A 14,143-nucleotide genomic window follows, 5' to 3' on the forward strand; every position below is an offset into this window, starting at 1 on the left:
TGGAAAGCTGCAAAGAAAGTGATGAGATATCTTCAAGGAACAAAGGATTACATGCTCATGTACAGACAAACTGATTGTCTAGAAGTGATTGACTACTCCGACTCAGACTTTGCTGGTTGCGTTGATTCACGAAGATCAACATCTGGATATATTTTTATGTTAGCCAGTGGAGCTGTATCTTGGAGAAGTGCCAAACAAACCTTGACTGCTACTTCCACTATGGAGGCTGAGTTCGTTTCTTGTTTTGAGGCTACCTCGCATGGTGTATGGTTGAAGAGTTTCATATCTGACCTTAGAGTTGTGGACTCTATTTCTAGGCCATTAAAGTTGTATTGTGACAACTTTGCTGCGGTGTTTATGGTTAAAAATAACAAAAGTGGAAGTCGAAGTAAGCACATCGACATTAAGTACTTAGTCATAAGAGAACGTGTTAAAGAAAAGAAAGTGGTCATTGAACACGTCAACACTGAGTTGATGATTGCTGATCCTTTAACTAAAGACATGCCACCAAAGAATTTTAAGGATCATGTAGTACGAATGGGACTTGGTTCCATGATGTAATTTCATTGTACATACATTTGTTATTTTCAATGAAACTCTTATTCAGTTAGATATTTTCTCATATGGTTTTGTGCACATATTTATTTATTTCGAGAAAAATCATTCGGTTTAGATATAGAATAAACATATGGTTTATTCATTAAGTTGAGAGCTAGTGTTGAGAGACTTGATATATTGTGGTACATGGAAGATACTACTCATTATCAGAGGACCTATCGCCATGACTCATATATTATGTTTCTTGTTATGGTTGATGTTGAGTTAAATGGACCAAGTGGGAGAATGTTGGAAGCCCATGTTGCATTCACGTTCCACGTTCTTTTATATTTTATTATTTTGGAAAATTTAGTTATTTCTGAATCTGGTCCATTTTCCATCCACATTCAACCCATATCTTTACAAATATATTTGCAACCACCTTCAGTAACAAATCACGTACCCATCATTTATCTCACGTACTGATAACTTCCTATCTCTTGTTCTGATAACAAGTTGAGCTCTGTGATGGACAAACTCTATAAATAGGATGGGGTGCTCTCAGTTTTGTATCACCAAACTCACTTCTCTATCCAAAAAAAATACACCATCTATTCAGAGTGAGTAAGGGTCTGGAAGAACAAAACTGTCTTTCAGGTTCGTGTGTGCACCGCTTCCCGTTCAATTTGCAATGGCTGGAGGTACGCTCGTAATATTTTTAATTTCCGCTGTTTAATCTAAATATGTCATTTAAATTGATTTGCATGTTTAGATTAGTATATGTATATTTTTATATGGACATCATTTATTAGCAAAGCAAATTGTTTAAATGAGGTTAATTCTTTTTACGGTAACATTTTCAATCTTTTGTTTGAGTCTCTATGATAGACCATGAACACATGTCAATTACCATTACGTTCAAGCTATGATAGACCTTAAAGTTTGTTGAAATCTAATGGTTCCAGCAAGTCAAATATGCAAAGTGAGAAGTAACTTAGGGTAAAGCGGAAAGATATCGTGATAAGCAATTGAATAAGTTATGATAATATTTCAGCAAGAAAAAGAAGTTATGCTACTATGTTTTGTTATATATATATATATATATATATATATATATATATATATATATATATATATATATATAAACAAAGTAACATAGACTTAAATATCATGATATGTATCTTAAACGATTGGTGGAGTAGGGTATGTTTCTGCTGCATTCACATGAGTGAAAACAATTTATTTATCAGAAGAATTTGTGTTCGGTTTTCACTTTGTGCAAAATTTTATTGAATTAGCGACAATCATACACCACAAGTGAGATTAATCTTTGATCTAATAAATTGAGAGACACTCATAATCTATGATTCAAGACAAAAAAATGATATGCAAGAGTTGATATTTATTACTATGTTTAGTTTTTTTAATTCTCTATACAAAGATAATTTTATTTAGACTAAATTACAGTTTTAATCTTTTTATAATTTCTAATCCGCAATTTGGATTCTTTTATATATATATATATATATATATATATATATATATATATATATATATATATATATTTTGTGATTTTGGTCTTATTGTTGTATAAAATTTACAATTTTACTTAATTCTCAATTTTGCATTTTTTTTTTGTCAAATTGAACCATATATCCATGGAGAAATTTGATTGACCATTTTTAGTGAAATTTTTTTTCTCAATCACATTTTTTTTCTTTCATTTATATGATTTCAACTTGAGACATTACTTGATCAATTCAAACTTAATTCTAGTCGGACCAATGACATGGGTGAAGTGCAACACATATGAGTCTGCTAAGGGGAACCCTATCATCGTAGGTTCTGGAGGTATTTTTAGAGACAATTTGACTATGTCTTTGGGTTGCTTTTTTAAAAATCTCGTTTTTGTGTTTTCTGTCTCGGGTACTCATCCAATAATAAAAAAAGGTAGCTTGATTGGTTCATTTCATTTTGGTTACGTGGGCAATTTTGCTTTATAGTGATATGGAATTGAATGCTTTTTTGGTGATAATATGATGGGGTTGGTTCTGGTTGGTTCTACTTTCCCCTTAGAAATAATATTTCTTTGATAGCTGTATCAGGCTTGGACGGTTTACTAAACATAAATTATTTCTAGATTGTCATTGTTTTCATGTATCCAAAATCGTGTTTAAGTTTTCTTTTTATAAAAAGGTATATAATTTATTTAATATATGTTTACAATTTAAATTTCTTGCGCTCAATCCTTTGACCAGTTGATTCCATTTTACAAATTCGGTCATTCCAAAATTTTTAACTACTAATCAAGCAATCATAAATTATACTAGATTAGTATCCCTGTTTTGCATGGTAAACGAAAAAAACAAAAACAAAAAGGGGAAGTAGTGGTGGGGGGTCATAAAGAAGAGAAATGGGCCAACAGTGCATGAGGAAGTGACAACAGGTTTTATATTACTACATGGTAATATTAGTATAAGGTAAGTAATAACAATTAATATAAATGATAATAACTTTTTTTTTAATTAAATGATTCGTGACTTTGCATATAAAATAAATTATATTAAAATGAAATATTCACTTTATATAAACTCATGATCTTTAACACCTGATCCGAACTACTTTATACTTATACCATCAACATTAAAAAGAAAATATTCTTAAGGTTTTTGGCTTTTTGTTACCTTTATTATTATTATTATTATTATTATTATTTGTCTTTTGTTAGCTTTACTAAAGAATGCAATTGATTGGGCCTCTAGGCCCCCAAATGTTTGGGCTGGCAAAGCTGCTGCAATTGTAAGGGCCGGTGGGGACTTTGGTGGGGGAAGATCACACTATCATCTTCGCCAAATTGGACTGTATATTGATCTTCACTTCGTGCATTCCAACCACCAGCAAAATTTAACGATGATGGTGACTTAATTGATGAAGAGGCCAAGGATAAGTTGAAGCAAGTTCTTCTCTCCTTGCAAGCATTTACTCTAAGACTTCAAGGCAAAAGCTAAGCTTGAAGTTACTTTAATTCCCCGAAATATTGTTGAAATATGGTGTGGATTTAGAAATATACCAATGTTATTCTGAACGTGCATGATGGCACTATATATAAGGATGATTTTATTAAGCTTGAAAATATGTTAGTTCTCTTGGTACATTTGGACTTTGGACTAATGCTTGCATGTGCTGTCCTCTAGTTCGATTTTCAGTCATACAGTTAGTTATCACAATACTCTGACATTTTTGGTATATAGGGGCACGTGGTATATATAGTACTATGTAATATGTAGCGCTATCATAGTGCCACTATATCATGAAAGAGAAAGCAGAGAGAGAGAGGAAGTTAGGAGATAATAAAATGCTAGGTTTTTTTTTTTTTTTTCCATATATACACATTCTCATTCCTATATTTTCTTAAAAGTACACTAGTTTTTTTTAAAATTTCCTATATACACCTCTTTGATTTAGCTTTGGGAAGTTGGGTTTGACAATCCCAACTTTCATTCGTTTATTTTTTTTTTTGTTTTTCATTATAATTTAAATTATTAAAATAATATAAATATCATATTCTATAAATATATTTTTAATTTATTTTAAAAATATAATTTTATAAATTTTTTAAAAGATATATACAGATAAAGAAAAATGTAAAAATTAGAAAAAAAATATAGTATAATTTTTTAGTTACGATGTATGTATTTTTTTAGTTAAATTTATGTGTCATTAATGTTTTTGTTTTGTTATGTTCGTTAATTAAAAAATGAGAAAATTAGTTAGTAGTATTAAAACAAATTAAAAAAAATAGTGAAAAAATAATTGATGCATCTTTCTTATACAATAGACATAAAATTTAAAAGTGTGATAACTGAGATGATAGTCGAGTATAATGAAACATATTACAAAATACAATTACAACGTAAATATGACAAAATTAATGATAACCTAAAATATGTTGTGTAGCAGACATGTCTTCTTCTATCTCGGTTACTGGTTTGTTAAAAATAACTAAAATTTATGTTGGGCAGAATCGTTTCTAATAGTTGGATTGTACTAACACCTTTAGTATATCTTCGTCATTTTTCAATTTTGTTATTTCATATTCGATTAAATTTTCTGAATACTTAGCATGACCTGGTTGTCGAAAGAACAATCGTCTGACCAATTGTGATTTGTGAATTCCATAAGGGGAACCCCCATAGGTGCAACTTGCTTGATTAAATCCTTGAATTTGTCCATGCTACATCTTGAAGGAATCTCAAATCTTATTGGATTTGTTCCAGTGAAGGAATAACCCAAAAACCCACCTTGGCGTGGTATGTTCCACTTCCCGTTGTAATACATAATTGCATCATGAATAAGAGTGATAGTGGATTGAAGCAGGTTGAGTATACCATCTGGTGTTGTATTGATGGTACATAATAATTCTATAGGGCCAACATACGAGTTTTGCTCATTGCACATTAACATTGTGTAAACATCATCATCATTTTTTCAATTGTAGAGATTAAAAAAAATTGCTAACCTGCATCTATGAATGGTTATCGGTAGTAGATTTCATCCACTAATTGATCGTTGGTTAGCTAAAGGTGTTGTGCATTCTATTCTTGAGTGTATCAAAAGAACAGACATTAGGAACTCGCATTGGTGTTGGAGTGAGACTTTGAAAATAAACAACAGTTTGACTGTGAGTGATTGATCCATTTGGAAAATGAAAGCTAATATCTAGTTAGCAATGGTCTGGCTGCTTGTTTTTCCCAAAAATGACATAGTAATAAGATTCAATTTGGTTTGTGAAGGTATGTTATGTGAAATAGTGCGTTTATATTGAGGGTATTTTGTGTTATTTATAGTTGTATAAACATTTTGCCCTGTTGATGTGTATTGGAATCTATAAGGTTAGAATTGTGTTCCTGCTAAAGGCTTATCTGGAATCAAATGTTTCTTTTTCCCTGGTAACTGATGCAACATACGTCCATTATGATTTTCAGAGTGAAAAAAGAGATTTTGAGTTATCCATTTCATGTTAGTTTTGCTTGTGAGACATTTAAATTTTTTTAGAGACGTGTGTTAATTACAGATTGTTGTCAATTTGGACTGTGATTTTTCCCTTGTAACTAATGCAGCAGACGTCTATTATAATTTTCAGAGTGAAAAAAGAGATTCTGAGTTGTCCATTTCATGTCAGTTTTACTGGTGAGACATTTAATTTTTAGATATGTGTGCAAATTGTAGAGTGTTGTCAATTTGGACTGTGATTTTTCCCTTGTAATTAATACAACAGACGTCCATTATAATTTTCAGAGTGAAAAAGAGATTCTGAGTTTTCCATTTCATAGTCTTTATTATGTATTTGTAGTTGTTGCATGCTTTGAACCTGTTATTTTCAATTTACTTCAATAACAATAGCCTACACATGCATGATTTCAGAGATGCGGAGCAATGTCGTACCTAACCCTCACATGCACCGATAATCCCATTAATGTGTTGTGTTGCACATTATTCACTCACATACGTACGCTTACCCCATTAACGTGGTTCTCAACAATCCGCGTTAGCATAGTGCGTGATGCAGAACATCATGGTCAACACTCATGATGCAACAGACAGTCTGTCATGTACATTAAGGTGTGGTGTTGCACATTGTTCACTCGCATGCGTACATTGTTTCACAACTTCATAGTATTCACTCACATGCATTAAATATCCTACCTATGTCTCTCACCTAACTCTCCTACCTAACTTTACCACCTATCCCTCCCACCTAACATTCATACTTAACCCTCCTACCTAACCTCCCACCTAACCATCGTAACTAACTTTGCCACCTAACCCTCCTACTTAACCTTCCAATCTAACTCTCCTACCTAACTTTGTCACCTAACTCTCATACTAAACTTTTTCACCCTATATATAATCTCACCATTTGACAACATATAACACACAATAACATTCTCACAAAACAAAACTCTATTTGTAACTCTTATAGTATTTCCACTCATATCCCACAAGCACCATTATGGCTTCAGCTAAAGAAATTGTGACCGTCATTTACTACAATGGTCACATTGCAGACAACCCAGTTCAGGGATTGGTGTACACATGTGCGAACCCAATATTTATTTACATCACTAGTTCTATTACATTAACACAATTGATTCAGAAAATTAACAATCGTCTCCCTACTCGAGCAACTGAAAAAGTTGCTCAATTGTTATTTCGTGTCCCTATTTTATTTCATTAGGGTCAAACATGTTATATTTCAGCACAACTGCTCGACAATGACGATCTCAGAGGGGTGGTGGAAACAATTCTCCAGAATCCATAATTGAATTCTACTGAGTTCTATGTTGTTACCAACCTTATTCCTCAACCACAACCATCGTCTCCACAATCGTCATGTCCACAACTACAACTACCGCCTCCACAACAATTATTGTACAACAACCTGGACCTCAATGATCTAATGTCTTCATACAACAACCTTGAAACATAAAACGCATTTGACATTTATACTTCATACACACAACTATTTATGGAAGCAATGTCTTCCAATATTATTTTGATGATGCCAAAAGAATCAAGAGTCAAGCAAGTGCCAAAGAATCAAGAGTCAAGCAAGATTATTTTGATGATGTCAAAAGAATCAAGAGTCAACCAAGTGCCAAAGAATCAAGAGTCAAGCAAGTTTCAAAAATCAAGATCAAGATTTAAGAATCAAGAGAAGACTCAATCAAGATAAGTATTAAAAGAGTTTTTCAAAACATTGAATAGCACAAGAATTTTTCAAAAAGAAAAATCTTTTACCAAAGAGTTTTACTCTCTGGTAATCAATTACCAGAAGGTAGTAATCGATTACCAGTAGCCAGCATTATTTTCAAAACTGATTTACAAAGTTGTAATCGATTACCATAATCATGTAATCGATTACCAATATTTTAAAACGTTAGATTTCAAGTTTCAAGAGTCACAACTTGTGATAAAAAATTTTCAAATCATTTTAAACTTGTGTAATCGATTACACAATACTTGTAATCGATTACCAGAGTTTCTAAACGTTTTGATTTTCAAATTTAAACATGAAGAGCCACATCTATTGATGTGTAATCGATTACACTATGATGGTAATCGATTACCAGTGACTAATTTCGAAAAATAAATTACCAAAAGTCACAATTCTTAAAGTGACTTGTTTCTGAAGAGTTTTTCAAAAGTCACAACTTTTAAAGTGACTAGTTTTTCAAAAGAGTCACAACTTTTAAAAAGTGATTAGTTTTAAAGAAATTGTCAAGAGTCACAAACTTTAACTTGAGTCATCAAATAATTATAAATATGTGACCATGACATGAATTTAAAAAGACTGATTCCTTTCATGCATAACAAATTTCTTTCATTCATTTCTCTTAATCTTTCTAAAAGTTTTTGTTCAATACTTTCTCTTTCAAGAAAAGTTCATTGACCAAAAACTTGTGCTATTCTTTTTCTTCATCCCTTCTCCCTCTTAACAAAAGATTTCAAAGAACTAACCGCCTGAGATATCTTTTTCTCTTTCCCTTTAAACAAAATATTTCAAAGGACTAACCGCTTGGGATATCTTTTGTTTCCCCTTACAAAGATTCAAGGGACTAACCGCCTAAGAATTCTTTGTCTTAACACATTGGAGCGTACATCCTTTGTGGTACAAGAAGAGCGTACATCTGCTTGAGTTGTGATACTGAGAACAAGAGAGGGTTCATCTCTTGTGGATCAGTTTAAGTGGAGCGTACATCCACTTGGTTGTTCAAAGAGATCAAGGGAGGGTACATCCCTTGTGGATCTTTGCTTGTAAAGGATTTTACAAGGTTATTGGAAATCTCAAGAACCGGTGATTGCTTGGGGACTAGATGTAGGCACGGGTTGTGGCCGAACCAGTATAAATCTTGTGTTTGTCTTCTTCTTCCCTACACTCTTTACTTTTCCGCTGTGTTCTTTTATTTCCGCTTTAATTTTGTCTAAGTTATTGTTTTTGTTCTTTACTTCCTCATAACTTAGTAGTAAAGCCTAATTGAATCTAGTAATATTAAGAAGGATAAATTTTTAATTAGTCAAGACACGTTCATAATTAATTCAACCCCCCTTCTTAATTATTCTGAGACCACTCGATCCAACAAGTGGTATCAGAGCAGGTTTCTTGAGAAAAGTTTCACAACTTCAAGATTCATGGCCTCCTCAAATTCTCTATTTCTCGAAGGAAACTCCATCCATAGGCCACCTATCTTTAATGGTGAGGGTTACCATTATTGAAAACCTGAATGCAAATATTTATTGAAGCCATAGATTTAAACATTTGGGAAGCAATAGAAATAGGACCTCATGTACCTACCATAGTAGATGCAAGCAAAAGCACAACAACAGAAAAACCTAGAGATAAATGGACTGAAGATGATAGAAGAAGAATCCAATATAATCTTAAAGCCAAAAACATTATTACTTCTGCCCTAGGAATAGATGAATATTTTAGAGTGTCTAACTGTTCAAATGCAAAGGAGATGTGGGATACTCTCCAACTTACACATGAAGGTACCACTGATGTGAAAAGATCTAGAGTCAATAATCTTACACATGAATATGAATTATTTAGGATGAGCACCAATGAGAACATCCAAAGCATGCAGAAAAGATTCACACACATAGTCAATCACCTTGCCTCCTTAGGAAAAACCTTTCCTAATGAAGATTTAATTAATAAAGTTTTGAGATGCTTAAGTAGGGAATGGCAGCCCAAGGTAACTACCATTTCTGAAAGTAAAGACCTTCCTTCTATGTCTCTTACCACTCTTTTTGGCAAACTGCAGGAACATGAAATGGAACTTCAACGTCTCAACCAAAATGAAGAGACCGACAAAAGGAAAAGAAGCATAGCACTCAAAGCCTCCTCCTCAATGCAAGAGGAAAAAGAAGAAGAAGAATCTGATGATGAAGAGGACTTCTCACTCTTTGTGAAGAAGTTTCATAAATTTGTTAAAAATAGAAGAATGGAGAGACGCCATAACTTCGATAATGGGAAAAGATCTCAAGAAGGTTCCCTAACACTTAAATGCTATAAGTGTAATCAACCCGGTCACATAAAGGCACACTGCCCCACAAATGAATCATGGGAAGAAAAGCCATGAAGAAAGAAGATCCAATAAGGCGTATATTGCTTGGGATGACAATGACTCATCTGATGGTTCAGATAAGGAGATCAACCTTCTATCCAAGGACTATGAGAGCGATGAGAACATTTCTCAAGAAGATTAAGAAAAAAGCAAAAGTCTGACTTCCATCTTTGAAGATCTAGGCACTTAAATCATGAAAAAGGTAACATCAAAACCATTCTCTTTTAAATTAAGTTAGTTGAAACTTTCCTTTCAATTAACTTGTTTATATGATGACTAACAAAATTTTATTTGTTTGTCTTGTTTGATTGCTATAATGAGTTTGTGCTCATATGTTTAATTGAGTTATTTTCCTTTCTCGAAGTATGAAGCTTATCATTAAAATAAATCTAAAAGGTTGATGATGCCATGATCTATATCTTTCAATTTTTGTATGATTACTTGTATGATATGTTTAAAAGTATTTGATTGATTGCTCATGTTTTTCAAAACTATTATATTCTATTTTCAAGTAAAATTATTTTGATATATTATCACTTTCTATGTTAAACAAAAGCTCATCTTGGTAAGTGTTGATATTTTTTTTACTTAGTTTTTAGAAAAAGTGTCTGGTAATCGATTACCTTCACATGTAATCGATTACAGGCAGTTAGGCTAAGTGTAATCGATTACAACATTTATGTAATCGATTACTTAATCGATTACAACATTCCTATAATCGATTACAGAGTGTCTGTGTCTATAAATTCAAAATTTCAGAAACCGCGAGAACGCGATTTCTGCAGCAACGCAACCCTAAAATCCCTAAACTTCAGAACTCGATTTCTCTCTCAATTCTCAACAAAAACACGTCCCACAAAGCCCAAAATTCATCATTTTTCATTCTCTTTCATCTCCACCGATTAAAACTTCCAAAAACTCCTCCAAATGGCAGAACCATCAAAGAAGCGAAAGGGGGTTGCGACTTCATCCGCAGTCACCGGAACTCAAAGCCACGAAACATCCAAAGCGCAGACATCTCAAATTCCTCCCTCTATATCATCTCCTACGTTGTTTTCCTCGGAAGAACAACGTATCCAGTACAATTCCCTTTTCTCTTCTCGTTCTATTATCGACCCTAAGTTTGTAGACTTGTCTTTCTTTGATGATGAAGTGTTTGATTGCTTTCAAGCATTTCAAAATTCTGGTTTAATTCAGTTTATCTCCATGAAACTTCCTTTTTACCCTGAATTGGTTAAAGCCTTTTATTCTAACTTGGAAATTCAAGAAGATTCCTTGATTTTCGAAGTCTATGGGATTAAGATGGTCATAGACCAGTCCCTTTTCTTTGAACTCACTCAATTATCCAATGACGGTGTACCATTTGAGGGTACACTTGATGATGAGTAGAAGTTTGATTTTTCTATTTCTGATGCCTGCCGGATGGTTTGCACCAACCAAGCGGATACAACCAGAAGGCTTCTTGCCGGTTCATTGGCATTTGAATGCCGTATCATGCACTACTTAATTGTGTGCATCCTACTCCCTAGATCTTCCAACCTTGCACAGGTTTCTGAGGAAGATTTGATAATCATGTGGGTTTTCTTAACCGGTCGTCAAATCGACTGGGCCCATCTTGTGAGATATCGCATGCATAAGGCATTGCGATCAAATGCTCTACTCCCATATCCCCATCTGATCACCTTGTTTTTACAACATTTTAATATCCCTCTTGACTCTGAGCCCTTTGTCAAAGTCAAGAGATCCTTCTCTATCGGTGCGAATGTAGTCTCCTCTTTCAGATACCACAAAGAGAGGGATGGGTCTTGGGTGAAGAAAGACACTCCAGTACAGGCTATAGAAGACCGCTCTCCATCACCACCTCCTCAGAGAAATGATTCTTCATCTCTTATGCACAACATACTTGACAGGTTGGATGGACTTCACACTTTCGTCGGAGAGCGCTTTGACTCATTGGATAGCCGTATTGATGCCATGGATGCACGATTTGCAGGGATGGACACATGTATCACCAAACTTGAGGAAGATGTTAGTTATGTTTGACAATGTTTTGACCTTCCACCACCATCCTCATAAATTTAGATTATTATATTTTGTTTCTAAAACCTTGTATTTGGCTATATGTTTATGACATTTGAACACTTAGTATTTCTTATATTTGCTTAGTATGACTGAACATGATGATTATATTTACTTACTTTTGGTTGTTTATGGTTATGTGTGTTAAACTTAATTATTTTTTATGATATATATGTCTAGTGGTATGTAATTACATTTGGTATTGTGTTGTATGTATGTTTTTAGAATTATTCATGTATGTTTTATTTTACGCACTTTGGCCTTTTTGATGTTGCCAAAGGGGGAGAGCAAATGGGTATTTTTGAAATCACAAATTATATTTTTAAGCTTTAAAATTAAGCATAAATTCAAAAAGAAAGGGGGAGAAAGAGATGAGTGAACAGTAGAATGAAACTTGTATGTATCCTCTTGATTTCAGGATTGCCATCATCAAAAAGAGGGAGATTGTGGAAGCAATGCCTTTCAAGATTATTTTGATGATGCCAAAAGAATCAAGAGTCAAGCAAGTGCCAAAGAATCAAGAGTCAAGCAAGTTTCAAGATCAAGATCAAGAATCAAGAGAAGACTCAATCAAGATAAGTATTAAAAGAGCTTTTCAAAACATTGAATAGCACAAAAAATTTTCAAAAAGAAAAATCTTTTACCAAAGAGTTATACTCTCTGGTAATCGATTATCAGAAGGTAGTAATCGATTACCCGTAGCCAGCATTGTTTTCAAAACTGATTTACAAAGCTGTAATCGATTATCATAATCATGTAATCGATTACCAATGTTTTAAAATGTTAGATTTCAAATTTCAAGAGTCACAACTTGTTATAAAACATTTTCAAATCATTTCAAACTTGTGTAATCGATTACCAGAGTTTCTAAACATTTTGATTTTCAAATTTAAACATGAAGAGTTACATCTGTTGATGTGTAATCAATTACACTATGATGGTAATCGATTACCAGTGACTAATTTTGAAAAATAAATTACCAAAAGTCACAATTCTTAAAGTGACTTGTTTCTGAAGAGTTTTTCAAAAGAGTCACAACTTTTAAAAAGTGACTAGTTTTAAAGAAATTGTCAAGAGTCACAAACTTTAACTTGAGTCATCAAATGATTATAAATATGTGACCATGGCACGAATTTAAAAAGACTGATTCCTTTCATGCATAACAGATTTCTTTCATTCATTTCTCTTCATCTTTCTAAAAGTTTTTGTTCAATACTTTCTCTTTTAAGAAAAGGTTCATTAGGTCAAGGTCAAGTATGGAAGTAACTAGCTTGCAAAAGTTAGGGCAGAAGATGGATCGAGTTACATCGTTTCTTTGTCTACTGCCAACACATAATTGTGCCAATTTACAAAAAAAAATTAAGGACTGCTGACGTGCATGTGTTATTTCCAGTTTCACATAGACAAGAGGTGATGAACCATGTTGTTTTGATGAAAATCTAAATTGATTCAACCCTATGTCCTGTGTAAAATTTGTAATACTTCAACAATGCATCATTCACATACATCCATGCTTTTCATTGGTTGCATTGCTCATTGCATTCTTTCCTTGAAATTAGAACTGTAATCATTGTTATTAAAAGGAAAGAGCACGCTTTACGGCACCCTTACTGAATGCGTGCTAGAGCTAGAGTAATGGGTAAAATAGAAGAGGTGCAAGAGCGGATGAAGGCCGACATGGAGGCCATGAAAGAACAAATGGCCATAATGATGGAGGCCATGATGAGCATGGAAAAATAATGGAGGTCAATGCAGTTGTAGTTATTGCTACCAGCACCGCTGCTGAGGTGGACCCAACTCCCCCATCTGGCCTCAACCAAATGAATCATCCAACCTCGGATATGATAGGTCATGGAGGCAAGGAATTGGGAAGTACAGGTGGCCCTTATTATGTGCAAATTCAAAACAGGCATGCCTTCCCGCCATATGGCTTGCCTCCCAACTACACACCACCCAATGTTGCACACGCTCCCGATGAGAATGTTGACAACTCTGCACCCATACCCGTTGAGAGCCAACAACCCCAAGTTGATCATGCACATTTCTCTCAACCCATGGGGGAGACACATGAAGTACCCCATCACAATCTAACCGACTTCGAGCCTTGCCTCAGATATGCCACTGAGGGGAAAGCAGTTGGTGGTGTACCCCTGCCAAACACTTTGGAGGGCCCTCAGTTTCTCCACAACCACAAACCTTGCATTTTGCAGCGGGAATAATCCCTCCTGCTATGGCGGAAAAGAGAAATTTGGATCATATAGAGGAAAGGCTCAGGGCCATTGAAGGAGGCGGAGGTCATGCTTTTGCTGACATTGCAGAGTTATACCTAGTGCCTGATGTCGTCATCCCTCCAAAGTTTAAAGTGCTAAATTTCGATAAGTACAAGGGGACTACTT

Source organism: Glycine soja, chromosome 15 (genome assembly GCF_004193775.1).
Source record: "Glycine soja cultivar W05 chromosome 15, ASM419377v2, whole genome shotgun sequence".
Lineage (NCBI taxonomy): Eukaryota > Viridiplantae > Streptophyta > Magnoliopsida > Fabales > Fabaceae > Glycine > Glycine soja.